Raw genomic sequence first — 26,986 nt, forward strand, 5'->3', positions numbered from 1 at the left:
TGCACCGTCTTGCGGCAAAATTATACAACATTCTGAATTATACTATCATTGTTTTTTTCTCCTCAGACTTTATTTCATTTAATATTATAAAATATAAATAATGAAATAGAGGAAATTTGTGTTGTACTGAAACACAAATAAACATTTTCCCTTAAAAAATAATTAATTTCCCTTTTTATAATCTTCTTATCCATGTGTCAAACATAATAAATATTTAACATATAAAATAAATCTACAGAGTAGGAAGGCAAAAATGAGCGGTCAGGCAAATGTTGAATTAAGTTTGCTTAACTTTTTATTTTTAGGATTTTGTATAAAACTTTTTGAAATAAAGAGAAAAATACGACGTTACTGTCCCCCCCCCCCTATTACTTATAAGAGAAGGATTTTTAAATCAATTTGTCCTCTTTATGAATGATTATTTTAAAATAAATGTATGCTTTTAAAAAAACAAATATTATTTTTCTACAAGCATTATTCATTAATATGAATTCATATTAATAAACATTAATGGCAATAAAAATAGTTCTTCTTATTATCGGACTACAGATAAAGATTGATTTGTTAATTCAATAAAGTGTTGAACTACGTTACTACAACGTTTCAAGTAAGTTAAAGTATTCTTTATAGTTGAGGGGGAAATTATTGAATGCCAGGTTGTCGATAATTCCTTTAAAAATATAATTTTTTGCCAGACGAGTTCGTTATTGATGGATAAAGGGTGTAAGGGCGTGTAACGAGTCATTGTTTTCTTAGCAACTCTAAAATACTCGAGAAGCAAAATTCAGCTCGCGGCACATTACAAATAGATATATTAGACACAAAGGGTGCATCCGTGCTTCAAAATAACTTTTACTCTTTTTGAATGTAAATGGTGAATTGTATTATTTAAAGATTTTTGAAATTCATTCATTTGATATTCCACAAATGAATAATTAAGAAAAATTGTGAAAGAAAATAAATGTTTTTCGTTGCATAATTATTAAAAATATAAAATAGACCATCACACAGACAAAAAAAAATGAGCAAAATGATTGTGTTTTTTTTTTTACACGTAAAGCGTGTTCGCCCACCCGCCTCAATATTTTAAATATTTTGCATCCCCCTATTTCGAAAGCATTTTCGCGCAGGCGCTCCGATTTTTATATCTTCTCTTTTCACACAATATATAGAAAAAGAGGATACTCGAAATATAAGGAACATTAACATATATTTTTTTCCCTATATGTATGACTGTTATTCAAACAGTAAGCAGAGAGACACTGAGCGGATCAGATCCTTCTTCTTTTCAATCATTTATTATAAAACAACATAGAATAACGTCATGGTCGACGAGATGCTATAAGTGCAAACATGCAAAACAATCCGAATCATCCTCTCCTTCTTGGTTGACGACTCTCCAGACGAGACTAATTCGGGTCGGACATTATTTTATTTATATAATACATAATTTCATTTATAAAAATAAAAAATTGAGTTTTTGTTTGTGATTAGTTTATTTTTCATATATATTTAAATATAATTTGGCAAATATTTAATTTTAAAGAAAAACAATCAAAAGGTTGTATAAATTTTTAAAAAAATCCACAGGTTCTTTCTCAAAAAGACTACTAATAGAAAGCTATTAAACAGAAAAGAAAAGAAGAAAAAAGTATAAAGAGTATAAACTTTTATCAATTTGATGATGATATTACTTCAACAAGTCCCCCCTCTGTATTTTTTTTTAAAAATTTAACTGTCACTGATTGGAAATGTGTTTCAACAGATGTTTTTCTACCCTCATACGTTTAACAGTAGACGTATATATTGCTTGATGAAAAAGCAGCTGGGATTCTTTTAAATTTAATGTGTCGTTTAGTACTGTTTATATAACCTTACACTTGTGATTGTGTTCCGTCCACAAAAGTGTAAAAAGATTTTTGTCATTCATTGAAGTATTATTGTCAATTTTTGTCATTCATTGAAGTATTATCGTCAATTTTTGTCATTCATTGAAGTATTATCGTCAATTTTTACCACTCTTATTAACCCTTTGAAAGTCCCACAAATTGCATTTTACGTAGTCAAATATATGAAAAAAACAAATATTTTGAGATGATGTCATTTTCTTGATTTGTTTTAAAAATGGTTTTATGTTGGGACACCACATAGATATTGATATGAAAATATGATAAAGGTTTTGCATCTTTAAGACAAAAGATTTCAAAATCACATTTATTCCTTTAATACCAGATTGATCGAATTCACTAAGTTAATTGAAGTACATTTAGTCGTAACGTAAATTTGTCTAATGCACACAATGATAATCCGTATAAGTTAAATACACATTTGATTCAGATTAGAAACCAGCATGCATGCCTGTAGTTGTCTATATAAGATAAATTTGTTGTCGAATATTCAGTTTTTCCTCCAATGGCCTCGTCGTGTTCAAGTGAGACAAAACTGGTCAAAAAAAAAAAAATTATAACACGAATATCCTTTATAATCCAAGCGGCATAAATAAGGCACATTTAAACCTTTTTTTAAAAATATAACCTTTAAATAATTTCAAACAATAGCAGATATATAAAGACTTTTTGTATGTAAATTTGACGCGTATAAATCAATCCAACTTGAAGTAATTGAGCTAAAAACAAAAAAAAGTGCGTCGTTAACAGTTATTTTGCAGATAAAACGTCGAGTACTATTTTAACGGGTTACAGAGATGGGAGCATCACTTGGAGAAGATTGTGAAGTTACAAGGAGACTAAGTTAAAAATAAAATAAAAATTCTTCTATTTTTTTTAAGTCAGAAACATTTCAGACACCCACACCCGTAGATATATGTATATAAAAATATCGATTTGACATTGATTATTTACTAAGGAAAATGCTTAATGCACATAAACCATGGAGCTCTAACATCATTTATTAATCTGCGATAATAAAAAAAATAAGTTGCCACTAGTTGCATTTATAATGATATAACGTTGCCGTTTGCGTGAGGGGTTTTAATCTGAACTTATTTCCCAGTGTTGTTCAAAAAATGCTAATTCATTCACGAATTCCATTTTATTATTTATCATTAAATTTTACATCCTAATATTCATGATACTGGATCTATACGTAGCTAAATGATACAATGAAATAAATACAACTGAGTGATTTCTTTAGTTGATAACTTTTATAAATTAAAAAATATCTAAAAGTCTACTCTCAATTAGCTATCCTGGGCCATAAAGTTTAAATGATGTGTAATATTTAAGATATCCTACGCATCACACTACATACATTATGTACATGGTAGTGCATGGATATATAAAGATATGAGGTCTCTTTGAATGGAATCATGGTACATCAAGGAGTGGAGTATATAAATGAAAATAACACTTGAAAAGTAATTATTCAAATATAATGGTTGTTTTTGTAGGGAAAACATTTTATAAATAAATATTTTATAATAATAAAATATTTTCAATATCTTTTTTTATTGTACTAGAGGGCATTTCTTCTAGATATAAATATATTTATGAAAAGGAGAAAAATTCTTTAAATTCTTTACAAAACAGCTATCAAAATTGTTATAATATAATATAATAGTATGGTTTAATACTGAAATAGGTTTTTGTGAACACAATTTTGTTTGATGTTTATAGGGTGCTGAATAACTCCCTGAAGACATGTTTTAGTTTATAAATTCAATATAGATTTATTAATTACCATACACTTTTGTGGAAATTATCAAACTGTAATATAAATCTATTTAAATAACTTGTTATTCAAAATAGCCAACTCTTTGATCAGATTACATAATGGAGATGAAGCTGCCATTGGTGGACGTAGATATGGGGCCATTTCTTGATAAGGACACGCTTCAGAGTGTCTTTGACGAGGCTGTGCTTGTTACAGACCCTGGCCAGAACGATGGATGAAAAAGAAAAGTGTATGGTATTCAGGTCAGGATTTCTTGTTGGCCACATAGGTATTATTTTTCCAAAATCCCTTTAAATTTGCTTTTCACCAGTTATGCACACTTTTTACAGCATAAGAGTATGCCCTGCCTTGTCTGAACATGTAAGGGACATCACAGTAAGTATCCTGAAGCCAGGGAGGATCTAGTCCATTCTTATATCGTACCTTGTGATGATACAGTGCTCCTAAGGAATGCGGTTGATGGTATTGTTTAAAATACGGTCGTTAGAGGCATTTGTTAGTGCCCTCGACTGTAAACAACTTATTTCCATGCTGCCTCTGTCCAACTCCCTTTTAGTATCCACCATGTAATCGTGGCAAAGTGTGACTATTTCGAACAAAATTTTATGCTAATTAATTATTTTATATACTAAAACATATTTTTCGGAACTTGTTCCTCCCCCTATGTAATTTTTAGAGCCACTTGCCATTTTAAGAACGAAAAAATTGTCAAGGTAAGTCTGAAAATCGAAAAGATACAAGTTGATATTTCATATCTTCTTGTTACTTTAAACAAAGCTTTTTAATTTGTCAAAATATGTTGTATAATGAGAGATCAATAAGAAACTTTGTAAGATAGTTGAACGGCTTTATTCTTGCTATGTAGGTATATATTAAGTTTTACATAAAAATAAAGTAAATAGCCAATATAAACAAAATGTTTAATCGATTATATGTATTTTTTTTCGTGAAGGTTAAACATTGGTATAACGTTTATTGTTTAATTTTTGTGTTGTAATTTTATTTTCATCCATGTAGTCTTATTTTTAATAATATAACTTCAATAACTAGCTTTCTAATCTTCAATTATATATAAATATATAATATCGAGTATTTATATTTAATTCTTAACCATTAATAATACTATCAATTGTATCAAAACAGTATACATTTTAAATTGATGTATCTATAAGACGTAATGTGAGTTATTGTATTTTTTGATAGTAAGACTTAAGCATTTTTTTATTGAAATGAAGTATAACTAAAATATATACTTTAGACCTGTTCCTTTTTCGAGCTTAAGTTCCGATATGTACATTTTTTTCTTTTTTGACCAAGGAAAAAAATCATATTTAAAGCCCCGACAAGCTTAGTAGGAGACCTTGATTCATAATCTACCCCACCCCTTATCCCTTTCATTTATACCGTTTGATGCCTAAAACAACTAATCCAGACCCATAAGAAGCCCTTAGCTATTTGGAGCTCAGAGACAACTGTACCACTCTGATGACGTAAAAAAATCGTTGGAAAACGCTGCAATTGCAATAAAAAACTCAGAAAATTGAGTTATTGATTAAAACTAATTTATTTTATATATATATATGTAAATTATATTTTATTCATGAATTTTTATAGGAACAAAATTACAAGAACCGAGACCAATCAAAAATATATTGCAGTCTTAGTTCGACTTTGTTAGTTCCAGTTCTGGTGGTTCAACATCCGGAATCTCTTGAACCGCTAGACTTAAGAGGGCAAACCTTGGTATTGAGTTTTTCTTGACTACCGAGACTGTTAAAAAAATATTACTATCGTGACAATATCAATTTATACAATAACTTTACTCCGTTTTATGATAGACAACGTCTAGTTTTCAAATGAATAATCTATTAAGTAACTAAACAGGCATTGTTCAACACTTGTTAACAATAAAACATAATTTTGTAACTTGTATTATATACATATTCATTTAGTTAATTGCTGAGAGTCTATTCGTGTAATACAAAGAAAGAAAATAAGATGAGGTAAGATATTTAGGTAACCTTTCTGATTTAAAAAAATTTATAAATTACTGGTTATTATTCTCCCTGATTAAAATATATTTTTTCTTTAATTGTTGTCAATTACGCATAAGTAGAAATTTATAAGATCAAAATTCTTAGTTTTAATATCTCATTCTTAATTGTGAATTTGTTTAATAAGACTTTTTTTTTAGGTAGAAACTAAAGTTTGTAGTAGTTTAGGCTTTTTATGCCCTATACATTTACAAACACTTATAGTCATTGTATTATATAAATGGGTGTAAATTTGTCTTGTCAGAACTCCAAATTAATTCCTTTTTCTAATATTGAACACCCAAGCTTTTTTCATCCTGTTCTTAGTATTTCGCTTATAGCGTCGACCTAAACTTGAATGCAGCGGGAAAATTTTTTAAAATTATTTAATATATATTGATAGTAATTCGATGAAATTTTGAAAAAAAAAAAAAATGATAAATACCATATTTGAAATTTTTATGGTACAATACTTTACCTCGTGACCTCAAGGTCACACAGGTATTTTATTGGATAAAAGTATAAAATAATTGATTTGTCAATATCGATCAAATCACTTTCATAATAGATCGATATAATTGAAAACACAAGAAAAAAAGCCTTTTAAAAACACGCCAGAGGCAGACCTTTTTGGAGTCTCCAACTCCTGATTGGGACGTCAAAGATTAATACATTTTAGATTTTTAAGTTACTATTCAATAAAAAGCTATATGATAAATTTGGAGTAGAATGGCCCATGGGCCATGAGTTTAGAAAATACAAGAAAAATAAAGCATTTTTTAAAATTAATCTAAGCAACATAACATTGGAATCCTATTTTGTATAAAAAAATTATATTTAATACCTTGAACGAACTTTGTGTACCCTAATATGTCATTGCCCATCAAGATTGTATGTACTATTTATGATATAATCATAAATATTACATGAGTAGTAAAAAACAACAATAAAAGAACGACTTCAAAGCGAATAAATTCATTAAATTTAGTTAAAATTAGATTATTTAACAATTATATATTTTTTTGTTATAAAGTCCATTATTAAAATAATACAAAAGTGCTTGCTTCAGGGAATTAAAATAAAGAGATTAAGATTACCAGCTGAACGAACGAACGTAGGTAGTTGTACAGTTGTTTCAGCTGTTATAGTTTTTTTTAATATTTTAAAGATCTTTCAAAATGTATTTTTTCAGTACATATTATAAACATATACATTTATGTATTAAAATCGATTTATTTAGAATAACCACAACGAGCACATTTAGAGAAGTTCAATCGCTGAACCCAATTTCCCACTACTTTTTTAAATAAATTGATCAATATTGCAGCAAGTTTGTGTCGATATTTTCTCTGAGATCTTCTAACGTCGTTGGCTTATTAGTGTAAACCAATGACTTCACGTGACCCCAAAGAGAATAATCTAAAGGCGTTAAACCACACGATCGAGGGAGCCAGTTAACTGAGCCATTTCTCGAAATAACGCACTTGCCAAATTTACTTTGCAATACTCGATTCTAACGTTTACTGGCTGACATGTGGAACCATTTTTTTGAAACCACAAGTTTTCCAAGTCTATCCCTTGCATTTAAGACAAAAAAATACGTTACCATGGTGTCATAAGGATTTCCATATACAGTAACGTGGCGATTATCATCATCAACCAAAAAATATGGCTCAATGATCCCTCCAGCATGAAGTCCAGAACAAACAATAATTTTTTACAGGATGGAGTTATGCCTCGTGAAACACTTGTTTTTTACACATATCACATCAATCAAAAGTCATAAAAGTTTGTTATCCAGTACATAAAACATACAATGTCCAAATAATAATTATATGAATAAAAAATGTTATAGTTACTATAAAAACAATGAAGACCGGCCCTGCGATAGACAAATTTATTAGGACCAAACTGATAGATATGCAGTCTTTTAGTTGTTGTTCTTTACCAATCCTACCATTAACTATTTGAAAAATATGTGAAAAAGGATCATCATTTTAAAATTGAACCTTACCTTAGTTAGGGATGGGAAAATTGTTAAAATTGCGGTGAGTTTATATTGGTAGGATATTAAAGGCGTGGTTTTTAGACTCATTGCAATTCCGATAGCTTTTTCATCTAAAGTTATACTATCATGAGTATATTAACATATATATATATATACCTACGGTGAATTTCACGAAACAACCCTTACTAAACAACAAAGTTTGTTCTATCTCTTGATAAATATGTTGATAGGAAAAGTTTGTCTCTTTACTTTTGTACAACAATGAGCCTGGTAATCAAAGATATATATATATATTTATTTATCTTTGAGTAAACATTAAACTAATTGAATGTATTCTAAATATACGTTTAATATATATGTGTATATACTTTAACAGGAAGAAGAAAGGAAGTTATGGGTATATGTATACCTAGTAGAATACTCTCATGAGACATTTCCAAATAGGAGCCATTTATCAACAACGCTCCTTCGTGACATACAATATCTCATTTCATTTTAAGTAAATGTTTGAAAAATACAATTATTGATAGTGCAAGTAAACAAATATTGGAGGACGGTTTTATACTTTAAATCTTCTTTTAGGTAGTCATTAACTTGTAATAAAATCTGTAGAAGATTTTTTTTTTGTCATTCTATTATGATCAGATTGTGGATGATTTTATTTTTGTAACAATTGTTGGTTATTTTTGAGAGGGACATAATTTACGGGCACACTTAAAATTATACCTCCTAGTTGATGCTAGATTTTTTGTATATTTTAAGCATGGGTTTGATATATTATGTATACGTACATTCCTAATTTAAACATTTATATACATACATGCTGATTTATTGTGAGGAGTGTAAATCACTTAATGGTAGAGTTGTAGAAAATATGACCTAAAACGAGTGCAAGATATTATTTTGTTGTCAGTCGGATCAGAGTTTTGTTTATTTTCTATAGAAATTATCCTGATTTTTTCATTCTTGAAGAGAAAACATGTCATGCATAGGGATTGTGCTTATATAAGACGGAGAGTCTCATTGATAAAAAAAGAAACTGAAAGCAAACTAGGTTGTCCTTACAACTAGAATAATATATGTGAGGAAAGCAGATTAACAGACACTCTATTGGATTAGCTGTAATCTTCCTTGTGTAAAGGCAAATACCATTCTGTATATAAGAAGGAACTACTCCGGTGTCGATCTCCAATTCTACTCAAAGTACAGCAAGGACTTACACTTCAAACTTCTAAGCAAACACTCATGCTTAATCTCCGTCATTGAGGAGTACATGCTATTACTTTATACTTAAATGTTTCCTTCTCAAGAAATAAATAATAATTAGACTAATGATTTGGGAACGACCACACAATTGTTCAAAAAATTACTCACTTTGACCTCTTTGTAAAAAATTGTTAATTTTCTTGTATTTTTGTGTGAAAATCGATCATACTTCTAAACTGGTAAGAAATAGGTAAAGAAAGTTAGGATTATCGTAAGATTACACAACAGCTTATTTGGATATTTTTTTAAGGGAAGATTCACCTCCAAAAAAACCTTCCGGATTGAGCTCTCATTTTGGAGGTAAAACTATGCATATAATGCAACCATTGTTATGGAAACATGATTGAATATGTGAGGGAGCCAAATTCTGAACACAGCCAACTAGAAGTACGAGAAATTTGGCCCAAAATTTATTATTGAATTATCCCAATTAAATCTTGAAAGAAAGGATAAATACTTTTGCTCGAAATTGTTAAATCTTGATAATATAGCAAAATTTGTCAGTATATTATGATAAATATAATATAACACAATTTAATTGACATAATCCTTATTAAGTTGTATTTTTGGGTCCACATTTTCTAAGATTTTGGAGCACTTTTTGAACATTTCTCCCGCCCCCCTTCAAAAAAAAAAAAAAAAAAATGCTCAGAAATCTTAAGTCTTACTAGCAGATTTGGAAAATAAAAAAAAACCTGTTGAGATTTTTAACTAGAAAAGTCCCCCTGCTTTCACATACATATGTTATACACATCTGGATATAATTATAAGTACTAATTGGAATCAAAGTAGAATTTAAGATGGACACCAGAGTTATTCTTGTCTATGTAATTGCTAGATACGAAGGTTTTTTCTTTCTTTTCTAGCAGCTGCTCGCAACTAATTGAATGAAAGGTTATGACAGCTAAGCTGCTCTCATCCAAAAAATTCTTCAAATTGTCGGCATTACTATGATATAAAGTTAAATATGTAGGTAGATGAAACCTTAATGAATCTATTCATATCCCCTATTTATTCGATTAATTGGCATTGAGGTTATACATACCTAGGCAAATATACATAGAATATGATGAGATATTAGGGAATGCTCATATCACTAATTAAAATATCTTACTGGGTAGTCCTTTGAAATCTGAAAACTTACATATTTGGATATATTACCAAATAAACAATTTGTAAAAGAAAAAAAAAAGCCTTCCAAGCTCGCTGGACCTCAAACCTGTGGGCTTCTTTGTTTGGGACGCAGTGGAGTGAAACACCAACAGATCTTCTGCAATAAAAAATTGGGACTTATGTCCAGGATCAGGGAGAAACTCCGGACTCAATTAAAGCAGACTTTCTTAAAGACCTGCTCTCGATTCTGAAGATCGAGAGCAGGTCATTATTGCAGCCAAAAGCGAATATTTTGCATAATAACGATAATAAACTGTTCCGCTTTCATTTGGTATTAGTTTTATTAAAATGAGAGGATTAGTTTTGGAGAAAATCCATTTTTATAAAAATCAAGTTTGGTTTTTAAATAGAAGTTGCACCCTATATTCTAATAAGTTATGGTAAATAAAAAAAGCACAGCCGAAGTAGGTTAATAAAAAGAAATGGAAAATGAGTGTGCAATTTATGTAGGACATGAATACTATTTTATTTGATAGTGGCACAATCTGAAACTATTTAGAGATAAAAATATTTTTATCTGTACTGTACTATTGAATTATCTCAAGATACATCCACTTCAAAAAAATATTGTAAATATTTGTAAATAAATTAAAAATAAAACATTATATCCTAAATGAATAAATTTGTTTCTATTTATACGTGAAGAAAATTAAGGTCCGTTTCAACCTTTACTATTAGACCATTATTTTAACAGACAAAGTATTGAAGCCCATGGCAGAATCCTGGGTGAGTTAGGAAACAAGTTTATAAACTATTAATTATTGATTGAAACCCAAAGATCATGTTTTCATCCATATATCCGCCCTCAGAATTGATGGTGAGTTCCAGTCGGTAATGGAAGCTGCTGCATACCCTCAGTATGTACTCAGGGTTAATGGAAGCCCAGTCTTTGCTTACAGAGGTTATCAAGGCGCAGATGCTATTGTAGCGTCTCCTACAGGCCTTCTACTCCAGGGGCGTCAAGATGGCATAGTCTAGGAGGGCTCTACAGGGGTCAGAAGTTTTTTCCCCAGAATTGCATGTTGGGTTGGACCAACTCTTGGATTTTCTCTTTAGTTTGAGAAGGTGATGATGTCCAAAAATTTGGTAATGTTGTCTTTTAGGAAGGCCTTGGTTAGCAACGGCAGGGGCTGATAAAGTCGGAGGGTTTCTTTCCTGATCCTGGAGATTGTCTGAGGTCCTCCCGGACTTTTAATCTCATGGATACATTGTAAATCGTCTTCTTCGAGGCCCCAGTTTACTCCGAGATGACCTTCTAGGACAATAACACACGGAAATGCGCTTTGATCTGAATTCTCTTTTTGTACTTTGTGCTTATGGTGGCAACAACAACAATGTATTTCTTTTGCAATCGACGGCTTATTATGGGTTCTTCAACATTGCTCTTCGGAAGATTGTTAAAAAATGACTCTTAGTCACTCAAAATTTTTATAATAGAGATGAGGATGTTATAACGGATCGCATGTTAGAGGTACCACCCTATACAAGTAAAATTGTTTTCGTAGATATTGACCAAAGGATAAATAATATAATTTTAACTTATTTATCCAATTCAACTTTTTGAAACAAACCCACTTCTTCTTTTTCTTATGTACAAACAACAATAGAGAAGAACAACTTAAATGTTTTTTTGTCTCTACCTCTGTGGATTATCTGTATAAACCAAAAGGAACAATATTAGTTTATTTCTTCACTTTTATTTATTTATATCCAAAATGGAAAAAAAACAACAATTTATTTTCTTTTGTCTTTCATTTCATCATTTCTATAAATAGTTTGTTTTTAAATAATTTATAAAGGAGAAAAACAAAGTTTGAGAAGGACAAATTTATTTTATATACCGAATGGTCCATTAAAATCTGAATTAAAATTCAACAAGATAAAATTGATTAATTAACAACAGGATTTCAACAAAATTAGTACTTTAAATGATAAATTGTGTCTGAGCTCTTTGAATCATTAATCTAACTTTGATTAGTGTTAATGATGGCTTCCAGGCGGCGGCGGAAATTGTGCCACCTACTGCAGGTGTAGCTATCTATTATGGCGTCATCGTGTTAACTGACAGTGGTTTTGAGGGGGGTTGGTGTTTGGATGACGGGCATTGCAGGCCTTCCTCCTTGACATGCACCCTAAAGGTATAGTCGATGGGTTTGACATGGTAAATCTAGGGGGGAGGAGGAAGGAAAAAGTGTCAAAAAAGAGGTCAAAAGAGTCTTGCAAAGGGGAACTTTGTTTTCTTTCTTTACTTGTGTCAAAAGTGGATTTTCCACCCTAACAAGGCTCTTTCCACCCACTTGGATTGCCCTAAGCTGTTTTATTGAATTCTTCCAGGTCCAGTATGGCATTTTTGACATATCCCCTCTTCATCTCTAACATTTTGGACTTGCTGATTTCTTCTCAAAAATAACAAAAACAATTACAAAGAATTCCAAATCGCCCTTCAAGGCCCTCCTAATGGTCGTAGCAGCTACGGATAAGACTATGGCGTCGTGATTCATCGATTCGGTAAAGTTTTTCTTCATCAAGTTAAGCTCGAACTTTAGACACATTTTTAAATTGTTCCTTTCACTACCTGATTTCCTGGAGAGATCTTCTCCATCATTGTTCATCTTTGCTACCTTGAAAACCAGGCTGCTGAAGCACTTTACAATGTCCGTAATCCTCGCTATCTCAGCTTCAGTATATATAAGATGCACGGCCTTTTTCTTCACTCATGATGATGAGAAGACGAAATGTACATAAAATATTGTTGATGTAAAAAGAATGTTTGAAGTAGAATGTCAAAAAATACTCACTAAACTCACATTTATTAAAAGTCCACTTTTTACTGAATAACTCTGTATGTATTTTCTATATTACTTTCATTGTCCTCAATCCCTGCCTCAATTCTTCCAAAGAGTAACTATTTTACTTCATAATTATAAATGTTAATCTTGCATCAACGGTTCCAGAGTTAGTAATATTGGTTTTACTGCTAAATTATGGTTTTAGCAATTGTAGATCCCGCTTTGATTTTTCTCTGTGTTGCATTTTTTCACACGCTAAATGAAAAAAAAATTGTAACTTCAAAACTTTATTAGGCCGTGTGGTACCGAGTTCAATTTTTTTTTAACTCAATCCCACACTGGTTTTAGGTTTTTTTTTTACCCATTTGGAAGAGAAGGAAACAGAGGGTAAAATGATGTAATTTTTTAATTATTCTTACAATTCTAGCAATGACACTTTATGGATTTATGTGGTAAAATAAAAGATCTACTGGATTGCCTTTCACTGTTCATTATAATCCACTTCCTATGCGAAAAATTAAAAAAAAAAATCTTTGTAGTAGGATTTTTTGAGACTAACATAACTAATTGCATCAAGTTTTGAATACTGTAATTAAATTTTGTTGGAAAGGAAGTTCATTAATCATAAGTTAAATAATAGTGAAAAAAAAACGGTTCATCTAGAAAATACAAACAATTTATTGGTTTTTACAGCTTTTGAGGCATTTTGATCTTCAAATTCACCGCTTAGATGAGACTCTTATAATTTTTCTCGGTCCTATGTTGATCACATAGAAAAATGTATCAATAATTGATGTCGTCATATGTGTACAACTTATAAAAAGAGAGGTAATCGGTTCATGGAATGAGAACGAAAAATTGGATCTAATAATACGAAACTATTTTCTGTCAGTCCAGGGTCTAAGACCTCGAACAAAACCAAATTATGGGTCCCAATCGGTCTAGAAAAATAATTTAATACCGAACCATAAAAATATGTATCCGATATACTCACAGTTTGAGTTTTTATATTCGAACATAAATAATTATCTAAGTTTGACTTAATTTTATAATTTTTTTAAAAACTGAAGTACATTTTCTCTAGATTAATTGAACAATTGAATATATTACTTGTGAATAAAGCAACATATTTTTAATACATATATACTTTTTCATGACGTAATCAACGAATTTCCAAGACATTTGTAATCTGCCATAAAATTTTCTACATTTACGGCAGTAATTTAACGTGACAAATCTTTTTCTATTAATAACTTATCGAACTTGCAAAATTATTTCATTTAATCAATTAATAATATTATTAGAATTTGAAAATAACTAGACACGTCACCTACTTTTCAATTTGACTATTGACAAGAATACACAGGGTTAATCTTAGCTATAAAGAGGTATACATTTTATTTTTTTCAAGAGCAAATTTGAAATATGAGGTTTTGTGACAACATTTATTGTATAAAATCATCTGAAAATAGTGCTTGACACAACTATTATTCTATATATGATTCCTCAGCTCTCATAATTATTTAAATACTAGGTATAAATCCGTAACTATTTAGTGGACACGAGCTTGGTTCACTCCTTCTTGATGGAACCCTCTAGAGGCTGAAAAATCCTATGATGATTACGTAGAACACACCTTTTCCTCCAGACACGTCTACATAGGGTAGTCCAAGGGGGTTTCGTCTTGAGAGGAGGGTGGCCACATGTTGAGATCCAAAAAGTTCTGAAAGTTGTCTTTCGGGAAGGCCTGTGTCTTAGTGGTACAATAACACAGAGCTGCATCTTGAGTGAAAACAAAATTGTCCCTGAACTTTTCTCTTGCCTAAAGTAGCACTTCCTTATCCAGAAGTTCTATGTAAGGATTGGAATTGAGCCCCTCCTTCCTCTCCACAAAAAGGGAGGGTTGACTTTCTTTGTGTTGGTCACTGGATTTTGTATTCTGAAGACATGTCTCACTGAAGCTGAGACATTGTTTGGAGGTTTGGTTGTAATTGGTGTTGAAACTCGGTCCTGCACCAAATTGTTTTTTCGATTTGGGGCTAAGTGATTTTTTCAAGGCCGATTTTACGGTCCACACCGCGGTATGAAACACCCAATTTCTTTTTTTGTAGATCAACCGTAATTGATTTTTTCAAAAAAAAAAAAAAAAAAAAAATCAAAAGTATACGATATGTTATAGAACAAATACACTATACATATAATATAAATTTATGTGTTCATTCAAACAAGGAAATCAGTTGAGTAATACGTAATAAATTGTTTAAGTAATAAGAGTCCGTTTCCTCGCACATTAATTTGTTTTATTATTTTATTATTAAGTGGACCTCTATGTTCTTCAAGAGTAAAGACCAAAGGAAGGTAGAGGAAATCGAAGGAAGATATATCTAACTTGATCATCCCTATCAAGAGATGCTCATTTCATAATTCCATATTCAACGAGAGACGTTAGGATTAACATTCATCCAAGCTATCTCTTTTTAAACGTCGTATGACGTCATTGTACTTGAAAATGCATATGATGTCATGTTATAAACAATTAATCTATTAAATCGGTCAAGACTGATTTTTTTGGGACCGAACTAGACCCAATTTTTCCTTTGGACTGATCTAGACCAAACTTTTCCTTTGGACCGACCTGGATCGAATTTTTCTATGGGACCGGTGCAGACCGAACAAATTCGGCCCAACAAAAATATGACTTTCTTATACCGTTCTACTATTTCTAAACCGAAACTTAAAACTAGTTTTGATGTTGCGGCTTCTTATTCAAAGTGGAATAAACGGTGAAAAATGCCTAATTTGCCCTAATTTTTGTTGCCCCTGAGAAAATTTAGAATCATCTTTGCTCTGTTCAGTGATAAAATGGCTTGTGTCCTCATTTGTGACTTCGTACCAATGTCATTCTGAATGGAAAATAAAAAAAGGAATATCACTAGATAATATCAATCCTCTATGTAAAAAAAAAAAAAAATTATGCACCCTATACATGTAAGTTCTATTTTTAGAGTACTTTTCTAAATTACAAGTTTTTATAATTAAAGTACTATTAAATTAATGAAAAAAGTATTAGTACTTAAGGGTTATGATAAAAAAATTATGCTTTAAAATATTTGGTTGTATATTTTTGTAATTACCTTTACAGAATAAATTTTATTGATACGACCCCAAAAAAAAAAAAAAAAAAAAAAAAAATTATAAATTTGATTAAAAAAAATTGTTATAAAAATACACTTATAAAAATGATTATTAAACTTTCATAATATATGATAAATATAAATAACATAGAAAATACAGAGTCTTTTCTTAGCACTTGACATATTTCTTATCAACTTGATATATGTTTAAGCACATACGTATGTATGTTAATATGTGCTTAGAATATAATCTTCTTTTAAGAAATTAATGTGAAAATATGTTTATCATTTTAAGTACCCATTTTTCTTATATAAATATTTTATCTAATACGATTGTAATCACTAGAAGGGTATTGGTACTGAAGATAGGATGGATCTCGGAGTGGGAGCTGAAACGCTCGAATACGCTATACTTAAACTGGTATTATCCGGAAAGATCCGAAAACCAAACCTGCCCTCGGGTTCCAAAGTTTTACACATTTGATATAACATGGGAGGGATTTTCCAGATCTTAAAAAGCTAATAGTTTTTGTAATTCTTAATCATAGATATAAAAAAGATATTATCTGTATCAAACGTGGCATCTCTATTTATCTTGAATACTTCTTGAAGTTAAATCTACTCACCGGGCGGTCTATTAAAATCGGATCACTTACTGGTTTCATAATTAACGATTGTGGAGTGATTTAAATTAATTCATATTTCGATATACTAAAGTATTTACAATTAGTACGAAACGTGCACTCCAAGCAGTTGGGCATCTCCAGGATCACTGTCTACGTCGTCAGCAAGTCAAAAACATTAGAGAGGAAGAAGAACTCTGTTAAAAAGGCCAAAGTGGACTCAGAGTTAAAAAATCAGCCTATTCCATAACTCTCAAGTCCATGAGGCCCATGCAAAAGATTTCGGAGTTTCATACCAGACAGTCTAAAGAAATATCAAAAAAACCAGGTGGAAAAAGCTTTTTGAGGGTTGGAGAGACCACTATTGACACCAGCAATGAAAAAAAACCCATTTGCTCCGTTTCAAGACTCTCTTGAATCAGTTTTTGGAGTTATTTTGAACCTTTTTTTTTTAACCTTGGTACGCTACCACCCTGATGTCCACCCCCTCGAATACCACTTTTGGGTTCATGTAGAGGGGAAGGACTGAAGTGTCTGTCATCCAAACACTGTGGCCCTCAAAGTAACTGTCAGCCAGCACTGGGACGTTATGACAGAGAACTACATCTGCAGTAGGTGCCAGGGCTTCGGCCGCCACCTATAAACTATCATTGGTGCTAAAGGTGGCTAAGTTAATTATTAAGAGAGCTTAGACACACGTCTTTTTTTTAATTTTTATTTTGCTAAAATGATATTGTTGGGGGAGTTTATTATTAAGAGTGTTCAGATTTTATTGATGAGCTCGGTAAACAGTTGTCTCGCCTGATAATTCCACACTGGTATTACCTTACACTGGTACACCTTAATAACACAAAAATATACACAGTGACATTTTTTCAGTTGTCAATGTTTATTCTTCTTTTTCATTCATCAGTGTTTTAACATTGATTGGTTGGATATAAAACAGTACTTTTCAAATTGTGAGCAATTATCAACTATTGCTTGATTTTTATGTCAAATTTTGGAAAAATGGGTAAACTATCAACTGTTTTTAGGCATTTTTCTGTTTCTATTCGGAGAAATAGTTGTAGGATACAATTAAATTACGTGATTCATGTTATAATTATATTGATTCAAAAAAAAAAATTTCTTACTAATAAAGTTGTATTATTGTTTCTGTATGAGTAATCAGTAAAAATGTAACCTTAATCAAAATTCTATTTTATTCAACTCTGAACTACATGTAAAATATTCATAAATTTCAAAACAATAATCCGTATAACTTTCGTTCGGGATCTGGATCCAACGGTTTGGGTACCCAAGATTTATTCGAATGTTTATATCTAAATATCCAAACTGAACCAAATACGTGAAATGTCAATCCGTCTTATACTTAATTTGTAAAAAGGAAAAAAATTATCTACCTTTGTCAGACTCAATATAAAGATGATAAAAGAGGAAAAGAGTTGGAATGGTCTACAATTTAACCCAAGCCTCATGGTTTATTTTTTATCTCGAAATTGTGGATAGCAAATAGTTTGCAACCTCTAAAAAACACTATACAAGAGCATTTTCGTCTCCTAAAACCCACATTTATGAATGTTTTTTAAGCGGTAGAACATTAAAATGACCACAAAAACTTTCGATCGCAGAATGTTTGTTCCTTAAAGCCTTTTTTTAATTCACGCTTTTGGAGTATAATTACGATTCAGAACCATGTTTTAAAATGTAATAAAAATAATGATAAAATCTCAAGCCATAACAATTGATAAAAACATTTAATTATTCAAGAGATTCATTGTTCTATATATTTTGAAATCAAATATAGTTTATTCGCTTATTTAAGTTTGAACAGTTCTCATTGTAACTTCCAGAAAGGTTTCGAAACTGTTTTCTACACTATAGTATTATTTATTCAGATTTAATTTTATTGCTTTTTAGACATATATTATTATACAAGTTTATACTGGGTAAAGCCACATTTAAAATTCTACTTTATAAAATTGATATTAGAAATAGTATGTGATAACAATATTGAATCCCTGATGACGTAATTACTAAATTTTTAAACTACTCCTCCATCCCAAATAATCATCAAAATAAAAAGTACAACCCTCTGACTATCTAAACCAAAAAATCAACTGACATCTCTAGGAGTGCATGTTTTAGTCAAACATATCAAGATACAGATACCATTTTTGTACTGGAACCGGTTATTATTATTAACTAAGGGGGAATTAAAGCATTAATTGGGCTAATAAATATTTTATGTAATTACCTTCAAGATATTTATGATAGCTTAATAACTACTTTGCTGACCGACTAAATCTATGATGATACATCTGGCAAAAGTTGTTGCATAGGACGGGTTGTATTTGAAACTTTTATGACTGGCATATCTAGTATTAACACAAGCATAGAATAACCAAGAAATACAGTAATTAAGTACTTTAATATTAATATTGAGCGTTAATAATAACTTATCATTTTTAGGGAGAGGGGGGGAATGATAATATGTTACAACAATTCAAATAATGACACCTTAATTATAGACAAGACAATAAATGCTAGTTTATTTGGTCGTGTTCTGCGTCGTATTTTATGAATATTATATAAATCACATTTCTATTTTTACATTTTACGTTCTAGAGTCAAATCCCAATAAAAGCCCCAGAAAGAATGTTATTTTATCCAAATTGTGTTTACATAGATAAGTGAATTTTCTTTATTTTCAAATGGTCAAAGAAGTTGTTTTACAAATTATTGAAAGGTAACATTAAAAATTGCTCATACATGGAAAATTTATATCATTATTTACTTTATTTTGAACTGTATTATCCGATTCTACATATTTGTATTTCACTGTAATTGTATTTTTAATCAAATATTTTATAAATCTCTAAAAAATAATTTATCTGATAAATTACCTAAATAAAACAAATATCAAGGCTTCAGAAAGGCCTTAACTAATGGGTATCCATATATTTTACACTTTTTGGCACTTTTAAGCAAAAAAATAAAAGACATCAAAAACATTTATTTATTCATCCAGCATGGATTTATTCCTTCTTGATTAATTAGCCTGATAAAGTGAGATTAATAACATTAAGCTGAAAATAAAGTGTCATGTTTTAATTATAAGATCATTTCAACTAAGTATTTTCAGTGCTACTGATTTATTCAGAACTAATTATTTTCCTGGCAAAATTAACTTTAAATGAGATTGTAAATTTTAATTGATACCAACAGTAGGGATGGGTACAGAAACTCGTACCCAAAACATCAATGTAAAAAATACCCACATTATACCCTAAAAAACAAGGACTCTGCGAATAAACATATTTAAATACATTATTGGAATCTGTATATATTAGAGGGTACCCGCTTTTACACAGGTAGTTATCATACAGGATGAAGACGCCTTTGACCTTCATTCCCCAGGGTGTCAAAGTCAGTCAACGTGTCTATCTGGACTTCCTTGGATTCTAGAGAAACACTGGGAATAGTATTACTATTCCCAGCAGGATGGTTTAGCTTTAAATATGGCATAGTCATTGCGAGAGTGGTGCCAAACCACTTTCGTGCACTTTTGGAGCAAGAACATGTGCCCCTATTCTTCCTGAGATCTCAATGTAATGGACTTTTCCATATTGTCCATTCTGGAGAAGGAGTTTAGTGTAACTTTCTACCACAGCATTGACGACTTGAAGACCGCCTTAGTCTCTGCATGGTACAACTTATCGGATGAGACCACCCGTACAGCCTGTAAAGCAGTTTATAATCGTCTCGGAGCTATAGTTGCAGAAGATGGTGGCAATGTGGAGTGAACTGGCAATCATTTTGAAGGAAATTTTACGTTGACTACGATGTTGTAAAAGTTATGTTGAGAAATACATTTTTGTGTACTTTATTGGCTGTTTAAGTTGTCCTCCGACTTTTTGGTCACTCTGTATACATAACAATGGATGGTGTTTTAGTATCTTTTTCTTTATTTATTAGTACTTATGTATAATGTTGTGTCGGCCATATTTACTTATTTGTAACTGTTGGTCACAACACTATTGATTTAAATACAAGTTAAAAATAATTTCTGAGCAAACAAAGTAGATTCTAGTTTTTGTAAAAATTTTTCAAGAAATGCTTTCGATTAAGTAGCTATAAATTTTGGTTAAAACCAGAACCACCCCGACGTCGATCCTTAATTATTCTCGGACTCAAATAAGAACTTACAATTATAACTTTGCCACAAATTCTTAAAGTACCTATCCGTCTGTTATGAGCACACATTAATATTAAATCAAGTTTCATATGTATCAATAACAAGCAGTAGAAAATGAAATTTACTCCTCGTGAATTAAATAATAATGACTACAGCTTAGGGAAATAATTTCCCTTAAAAGTTTACCAATTCTAAAATGGGGCCACCTTAAAAATCAGCCAATCTTCATCGCTAGGTACACCCCATGCGTCATATCTAAGTTTATATTGAAGATAGCTTTATTACAAACTAGTATGTCAAGAAGACAAAATTAAGTTTATCTGCAGTGAATTATAACAGACATCAACATTTGAATATTATCTCCCTCAGCCTCAATAACGGCCTCTAACCTCTTCCGAAAGGCTACACAAGCCTTTACAGATGTATTCTTCTGACAAATCAGCCCATGTAACCTTGATGGCTGATTCCAAAGATCTACAGACTCGTTAGTCTTGTTGCAGTCAGCTCCCTCGACCTTTGCCTCCATATAATAATCTAAAGGATTCAGATAGGGAGAGATGAAGAGCCACATGTTTTTGACATATTCAATGGAAGCTTGTCTCTAGACAATCTTTTCTCTTTTGTGGCCGTCTTAATGAGATGTTACTTCCTCCTTGCTCTAAGTATCACGAATTGTCCTTATTGGACTTACAGCAAGGCTACCACGCATAATCATGGCCATGGTTCTTAATGTTTGTTTTTGACCTTGTCCATACTTTTTGGCAACTGTTCATTGTTTTTCAAATCGATATTAAATGTGATTCAGGCTGTCCGGCTTATTCTGAGATCATTAGCTATTTCAGTTAGGATGCGTGAGAATTTCCAGCACAATAATGATTTTGGCATCCATTTTATGGCCTTTAAAGATAGATCCAATATTTATAAATAAGAGCAATTCCAAAGTATAATTAAAACATAACACAACCTCTTTTTGTAAAAGCTCGAGCTGTGAGCATTTCTTTCAGTGTAAACTTAAATATAAGGAATGACGTATATTTACAAATTACTTGCAGGTCTTTAAATACTCTGGTAAACTCCCGTTTTAGCCGGAGACTAAAGTTTATTTACAGCTGTCCACCCAGTTCCAAAAAAATACTCAAACCCATCTCAAATCAGCAGTATCATTTTAAACATTAAGGCTATGGAAACAAGGCCTAGCTCTCTCTCTGTATACATTATTGGAAACCATCAAACTTCATAAATGTGAACTAATAATATATATAGATCCAATATTAATGGTTTGTTCAACATTTTTTATCAATTATCGATTTTCTAGAGAATCATCAGAATGATATTTAATAAAAGCAGAATAAATATATTCCAAAGTATGTGTAGATATTTCTAAAAAGATTATTTCCTGAATAATGGATTAAACTTATTGATTCTTTTGACAAGAAATCAACAATATAATTATTTTATAAAATTTGGATTTTCTACATCTTTTTTGTACTTTTAAACTCTTCCTTTAAATACGAATGTGAATTTATTCCTGGTGTTTTTCAACACTCCAACACAAAAAGTCACAATATGAGCATTTTTAAAAGGATATTTTCTAACAAGATAATTTAAATCAGTTTATGCACAATCACTTTGAACTTTTTTCAACTCATTTTGGGAAATTTGGTTTTGTTTTGAAATTGTTATAACGAGCAAATATGAACATGTTTATGGCTTGAATGTAATATTTTTATGTCATTTTGATCTAACAATTACATAATATTTAATTTAGATTTATAAACTTTCTTATATATTTTAAAACAAGAAGAAAAATTTAAAATATTTAATTCAATAATTTAAAGGGATTTCTTGATTTTTTGGTAAGTTTATCTCATATAAAATATGTATATAATTGAAAAACAGCTTCACATAATTTGTAAAAATGCTTACTTTTAATGCCAATTTCTTCTTTTTTTTTCTACTCAAAAATGAGCAAAAACTTTTAAAAATTGTAAAAATTTAATCTAATAATATTTTATAGTCTAATTGTTAATCTATTAATTAAAATCGATGAGTTATTTTGGTAGATTTTCAAAATTTTGCAGAAAAACGAATAACCCAAATATTTTTATGAGGCAAAAGTACTCAAATTTTTATCACATACATATGTAAATACCCATGTCGTTATCTTTTTTTTAACCAAATAATTGTTCACAAGTATCCCCTCAATATAAACTAATTTATTTTTGGATCCACTTCAACACTTGACATTGAAGTATTTACAAGCAAACTGCTTAGAGTTAGTTGAACTAACTCTTTATTAAGTTATATAAACAGAGTGTTCAAGATATGTGGGGAACCATTTCAATCGCTTATATCTCGGCTTCTATAGTTTGTGTGATATAAATTCCTTTAGTTCATAATAGCCCCGTGTCTTGTTAGTAAATGATTTTTATTTTTCTTTGAAAAAATCAGTCGACAGTTAGAGATAGAGAAGCCCAGAAGAACCATTATAAACGAATTGCGTCTTGCGGCGTTCACTCCACGTGAGACTATCAAGCGTCGCAAGTACTCAAAAAGTACAATTTACCGGATATGTAATGAATTGGACGCCGACAGGAAGACCCACAGGAAACATCAAAACGTGAAAGCTGACAAAAAAAAAAGATCCCCCAGGTTCGTGGCTGGGCTCAAATGTCCATCCATGCAACTTTGACCACACCCACTACCTCGCAATGACCAGGAACGTAGCAAGACAAGCATCAATGTCGACCTGGGATATATCTTTAGGGTTAAGGCTATCAAACATCACCTCCATGAGGCAACAAATTCATCAAATTGATGACGTCAACTGGAAGATTCTTTGGACTTTTTCAGACAAGAAATCTGTAGCAAATCCTCATGGATACTCTCAATATTTTTAAATCAAACACGAATGTTTAATAAGGTTTTGTAGATAGTTAAATCTATTAGGAAAGGATTTTCGCTACTCAGAAGTTAAATAATAATGAAAATAGCTAAAGAAAATTAAATCCCTTCCTCATGTGACCAATTGCAAAAAACAGGTAGGCTAAAAAATACTCACGATTTACATCACCCTTAATTTGATACATGAACATACTTAACTGGATTGGATTGAGGAGATTTCTTTAACTTGTTTGAGCAAAACATTTTGAAAACAGTAAATTTTTGTACAACTCTCAAGATAGTTCATAAAACACCTTTTGAGAAACATCAATTATAAATGACACAGCTAAAAAAGTATGTATAGAAAGAATTAAATGGCATAATGGCCTCGAAAAAAAAGGGGGAATCCCAAAATTGGACAATCTCCCACCGTAAATATTCGCGTTTTAAATACAGAAGCCGAGTTTTTTGTTTCTATCTAAAACACAAGTTCTCATTTGACGAGCTTCGCTCTTGTCTCAACATTCATTTTTCCCTACGTAAAAGCTATGTTCAGTATTCTCTATGTAAACAATGTTTTTTTCCCCCACGCCTTTATTTGTGGCATTCATTTAATTTCAAAGTACTTCATGAGACTATACAACTATAAGTATATTAAAAGACGGGTATATGAAAACAAAACAAGAGCTACAAAGTTGCAGCATAATATAATTCCTTACACAAATATTTACTCCACAAAATAATCCCAAATAAAATATAGCTAAATACCCAATAAAACACGAATATAATGTTTTGCAATATTTACTAATCAATTAGTGTCATAAATTTTCCTCTGTATTTTCATTGTATATAAAACATACTGAATAATTACTATAATACCATTGATATTCCCTTTGCTCACGCAATTTAAAAAGGTTAAAACATCATGTTGGTCGAGTTTACATCTGATTGTATTCTCCAGTAAAATTTTAACTTTCATATAAGCATAACTTAATATCCAATAACCCCAGAAAAATGGTCTGTCATCTCAAATTTTCTGCATAAAGGCATTCCCTTCGTTAATCTCTATAAAATTTAGTTCCCACTTAAAGAGTTCTTGTAAGTTTTCTATATATGAACCAATTTTCTGCAGGCGCTAATAAAAGGTTTTTAAAAGTATTTATACACCCACAAATGTCAATTTTAATTATCCTGCTATTTTAGATAGTCCTTAAAAGGGTCAATTGTCTATATTGACGCTCTTTACAACATATCCACTAACATCGTCTCCGTATTCCATAATAATAGGGAAAAATAACTGATTTTATTGGCTGAATAATAATGAAACATAGATGTTTAAGAGGATGGGTTGTATATATATATATATGAGTAACATTTTCGTTAAGACATACATGCGGGCTCTTATCTGAATTCGACGTTAATTATAAAATTCTTTAGTCGAGTGTTTAAATTTAATAATAAGATAACTCTATATAATCAGTCAAATAAAATATACGTTCTTAAATATATATTTATTTTTGTTAAATAAAAGTTAAATAAGAATTTATTTTTTGATAATTTTTGAAAAGAGACAATTAATTTTATCCATCTCTTTCTAAATACATTTTTCTTATCAAAATTATATATATATTTTTTAATTATATAAACTTACTTATGTAAATAGAAGCTTAAAATCTTTTCAAATATTTACCTTAACTCTTTTTTTGAAGAGAAACTGTTTGAGTTACGTTTTATATTATGAAATAATATATTGTTTGGGTTATTTTTAAGTACTTCTATACGGCAACATTCAAGTGTTTTGAGATTTATATTTTTCTATGGATGATTTATTGCTCCTTAAAGGGGTAAGGGAGGGGGGGGGATGGAATGCAGACACATGATATTGATAGTTGGATTTGAATAACCAACACAATAATAATAACAATTATATGAACATATGTGTTATAAAAATGAAGTTGACAATTATAACTATTGGGAGTCTGAGCTATTCGAAATATACAAAACATGTGGCTTATCAACACAAAAGAAATCCATAATTATATTTCTATAAGTAGAGTCTAAATTATATTTGTATTCTTCGACAAATTATCCCCCATTTCTATCTACAAATTATTTTGATTAATCTTTTGTAAGTGGCGGAAATTGCACACAAATTAGAAAATTGCATCGTTACAATAATATACTTAGAAATCAATATATATTACTTGAAAGACCATAACGGGAAGATATGAAGTCTCATTCATCCTTTAAAGATTTTGAAGTATGGTTAACACTCTGGAGTATATACTGTCATCCCAGAAATAGGAATAGAAACTCTGAAATTGTTTAAAATATTGAGTTGTATACCGAGTGGTCCATTGAAATCTTGAGATTTCACACTTACTTATTCAATAATTAGTTATGGTTGAGGGATTTAAATTATCTCATACTTCTATATATTAAGATGATTGAAAGAAAACAGCGCAGGCCTATCCCCTGAGGGCCCATGCAATAGACCTCTGGATTAAACACCAAACTGTCTAGAAAGCTATCAAAAAAGTGGATGGAAAGAGCCTTTTGAGAATGAAGAGGCCACTTTTGGCACCAGCAATGAAAAAAAACCCCATCCCCTCCATTGCAAGACTCTTTTCTATGAGTCTTCTGAGTTCTTTTTAACTCTTTTTTGACATTTTTGCCGAACCCCCCCCCCCTCTTACAGCCCTGATGCCAGCACTGAGCCACTATGGCAGATCACTTTATCTACAGTGGAGGGTACTATATGGGCGGCTACATTCATGATTAATAAATCTCATACACACATCTATTTATAGTATTAATTTTGTTGAAATTTTAATGAATAAATTATATCTTGTTGAAGTTTTAAATTAAAAGTGTTCGGATTTTAAGGGACCACTCGCTATGATGTAAAAAAATTAAATGTGACATTTTGTTTTCTTGTTTGTTTTTGTTTAGGATTGTTATAAAGGAATCTCTATTCATAAAAGATCGTATAGAAGTCCCATATCATGGACTCAATATATTTACAAAAAATAATATAATGATTGAATAAATTAATCTACTTAATATATATCAATGAAATTGATATAGAAAATATTATCGAATTAAAAACAATCATGATTCGCTTTTTGAGATATACGAGTACAAAAACCCATTTATTCTTCATCCAGCTGTTTTTGCAAACTGAAT

The 26,986-nt window shown here is 30.6% G+C and overlaps 1 protein-coding gene across 2 annotated transcripts in view; it reads left to right on the top strand.

The window, feature by feature from the left end:
* Nucleotides 1-1,225: 1,225 nt before the first annotated feature.
* Nucleotides 1,226-26,986, top strand: part of LOC121132452 (alpha-2A adrenergic receptor) — a 137,553-nt gene continuing 111,792 nt past the window's right edge. The window contains exons 1-2 of one of the 2 annotated variants that reach the window (XM_071886607.1): nucleotides 3,204-3,376; nucleotides 5,646-5,696. The gene's annotated coding sequence lies outside the window, so the exon portion shown is untranslated. Of the gene's footprint in view, nucleotides 1,419-3,203; nucleotides 3,377-5,645; nucleotides 5,697-26,986 lie in introns of those variants that run through there. The other variant, XM_040727855.2, reaches the window with a different exon arrangement.

This window comes from Lepeophtheirus salmonis, chromosome 2 (genome assembly GCF_016086655.4).
Source record: "Lepeophtheirus salmonis chromosome 2, UVic_Lsal_1.4, whole genome shotgun sequence".
NCBI lineage: Eukaryota > Metazoa > Arthropoda > Copepoda > Siphonostomatoida > Caligidae > Lepeophtheirus > Lepeophtheirus salmonis.